Source organism: Octopus sinensis, linkage group LG5, assembly GCF_006345805.1.
Source record: "Octopus sinensis linkage group LG5, ASM634580v1, whole genome shotgun sequence".
NCBI classification, from domain to species: domain Eukaryota; kingdom Metazoa; phylum Mollusca; class Cephalopoda; order Octopoda; family Octopodidae; genus Octopus; species Octopus sinensis.
In genome coordinates this window covers 72,620,435-72,623,759 of record NC_043001.1, presented here as the reverse complement: position 1 = coordinate 72,623,759, position 3,325 = coordinate 72,620,435, and the positions used below count along the sequence as shown (strand labels likewise).

General features: G+C 39.7%; 1 long non-coding RNA gene across 1 annotated transcript; it reads right to left on the bottom strand.

Annotated features, from left to right (window-relative positions):
• Positions 1-231: 231 nt before the first annotated feature.
• On the bottom strand, positions 232-2,889 carry LOC118763512. Its single transcript, XR_004999272.1, has 3 exons — positions 2,811-2,889; positions 694-697; positions 232-243 (listed from the first exon to the last, which is right to left on the bottom strand). It is a non-coding gene; the product is annotated as an uncharacterized LOC118763512 (long non-coding RNA).
• Positions 2,890-3,325: the final 436 nt, after the last annotated feature.

The window sequence follows — 3,325 nt, the reverse complement described above, 5'->3', positions numbered from 1 at the left end:
TTTTGTGTACATTACTGCTGTTTATTTAACAAATTATTTGAAGATTAGAGTGTCACCAGTCATATGACGAGTAACCTTGGAAGTATATTTTTCCTACCATGGGGTAACATCAAGAAATATGGCACACATACAATCATTATAATTTGACTTGTATCAAATTTCTTTGCTTATACAAAATGAGTTAATAAAAACTAATTTTCAAATGGAAAATATTTACTACTCTGTCATTTGCTCCTCCTCCTTCTCCTCTTCCCATCTTCCACCATATGGTTCTTTTTCTCTCGTTGTGTGTGTGTGTGTATGTGTGAAGCATTCCTTTACTCATAGCCTGCCGCCAAGCCTAGTATATGCAGTCATCCTGTATCTGTTATCTTAACTCTCTCTATCCCTCCCTCCCCTCTCTCCTCTCTGGCCGCTTCTTTCTCTCTCCCTCCACCTCTCCTCCCTTCTTCCCTCTTCTTTCTCTCCCCTCTATACGATATGAAACATGACTGAAAAAGATTAACCAACCCACCGACATTTATATAGGCTATTATCATATAGCGATTAGCAACAACAGTAATTAATTTGTCTAATGAGGCAATACGTCTTTGTAAAGAGTCTACATTAATAATGAATCTGTAATTCATTATCCTAGATTGCTGCTGTTGTTGTCTACTATTTTAAGAACTATGAAATATCTCTAGTTGTTACTTTACTATTCTCAATGCACAATAATTCCTGAAAAATTGTCACCAGAATAAGTCTACTGAGTTGCTGCCAATACCGATTCTGTAGTCAACCGTAATTGGTTATGATACCGTATAGATACGTAAATATGCATAATTACACACATACACACAAACACGGCGTTGGTAGCTGTCCATTAGTGACCGAGGAAGACCATCGCTGACCACTAAGGACATTGTGCACTGAGACCAATTTATCCTTTACACTTGAGACTGCGTTGGTGATTTTTAAGACTAGCTCTTGATAAACATACACATCCGCAGATATTGCAGACCAAGCTTCCCTCAGTAGATGTATGTTTTGTTTTTTGTTTTTGTGTTTCGAAACACACACACACATACACACACACACACACACACAATCACGGTGACCGTTATGGTTAGTCCGACATTTGCACGTGCGTAATTACTGCTCGTATGAAGACCATGTACCAAATATTGGTGAAGTTGAGGTACAAAGTGCGTTAAGATTCCATACAAATATTTCTACATCAGAATTTTAAACATTACATATATTGCAGCATATCCGTATAAACGATATGTGTATCTTAACATATTTATATAAACATAGCGCAGTAACGATACACACGAAGAAATAAGTTAAGTAACTTTTCTAACAGTTTACGGAAAAGACAAACACCGCTTAATATGTATGTTTAAATACAATTGTAGAATTAAAAACAACTTGAAAGGAAAGATTACCCCAGCTGTGAACAACTTTAAATTCAATTCTCACGAAACTTTGTCGAAACTTTGAAAGAAGGTCATTGTCTATTTTGAAAACAAGTCGATTCCTAAGTTATTGTAGTTTCTCAGAGTTAGTCCCTCTTATGAATTCTCGTCATTTCTCTAATGTTTTAACAACCGAATCTTCAGGAAACTCGAATGCTTGGTTAATGTCAAACTCTCTCCAGAGTCCCTCAACCAGGCTGCTTTACTCAACCACGAGTGCTTGTCTCTATCTCTTCCTTGTTTTCTTTCCTCCATCCATGCTTGTTTTCCTTTAGTAGGCAACATCCTCACCTCTCAAGCATGGACTAATTCCAACAGGGAGATGGATGAAGCTCTGCTACAATGGAGAGAGGTGGGTTTGTCAGTTCCTGTTGCAGTTGAGGATAGACTGAAGCAGAGAGTATGGGACAGTCTGCGTTCAGGTTCCCCTTTCAGCTTTCTCCTTGATCAATTTTCAAGGTGTCTTTCTACTAATGCAAAATTCTCGGAGGACTGGACTGATGCCCTGCCTGTGGCCAACATTGGAGATCTACTCAGTCTGGATGAGCTCCGCTTCTTCATCGCACTCAGAGTGGAAGCTGACGTCTGTAGGAGACTGAGATGTCGCTGTGACAGGTCTCGCGATCCCAGGTCTGTTTCGCCGTCTAAATGCTGGTTGCTTCCTTCGTCACACCGAGCTAAACTTAATCATTAAGCGGATCCTGGCTCGGATTGATATTTCCTCAGTTCTAGAGCCGGCGGGAATATCCAGAAGTGATGGAAGAGACTAGATGATCTTATCTTCTGCCCCTGAGTAAGAGGTAGGTAGCTCATCTGGAACACCACGGTCTGTGACTCCTACATCTTGGAAGCTGCGGTAAATGGGAGTGTCACTGTTTCCATAGCCAAACGGAACAAATTCCTGAAGTACCGGCACCTAGCAGTGAACTATCTCTTCCAACCTGAGGCATTTGAGACGTATGGGGTAACTGGGCCACTAACCGCAAAGTTCTTGTCATCGTTGGCAGTTCGCTGTCTGGTGATGCCCGTGAGGGTGCTTGGCTTTTCCAACGCCTTAGTCTCGCCATCGTTTGTGGTAATGCCGCGAGCGTGCTGGCTTGCTTCAACAGGTTCCGTTGAAACTTGTGCTGTGCAACCAATTGAAGTACTTGATGTTGCTTTGATGTTTTTTTATATTTCTTTTCTGTTCTTTTTTTTTTGTTTTTCTTTGTCTTTCTTTTGTATGTATCATATACATACGTGTTATATATGTAACAAGTCATTCCAGTTTTTGCCTTTTTACTTTCATCAATAAATTGAATAATTTTTAACAATCGATTATTTTATTCACTCCACCTCTTATTTTTTTACGTATATACTCAATATCTTATCTTCTTAGTATCTGCTTTTAGGAATTCAGTGTTCTTCCTTTTCCTTGTACGTGTGGTTTCGATTTCTTGTGACGGTGATGGAGCCTGAAAATGTCATATAGCCAATCCATCAGTCTTTCTACTTTTGTTGGTTCCCTTTCTATGACTTTTTCTATGTCTCCTTTCCATTTCTGCTTCTTACACCATACATCATTCTTCCTATGTATGTTACAATTTATCCTTCTTCCCAGTATTACTTGCCATTTTGTACATATCTCTCTCTATATAAACGGCAGTTTGTCTGTGCGTGTTTCTGTGTGTCTGTTTGCTTGTACCCTCACCCTGACCACGGCTTTCAACCGATTCTGATGAAACTTGACACACACATAGCCCAATGTCATAATTCAAAACTAACGCAGCGAAAATTTTGAAAAGTTCCCCCAGTTCTGAAAAAAATCGATGAATTCGACATGGGGTCGAGAATCAGAAACACAAACCGCAAACTGTCTAGGGGAC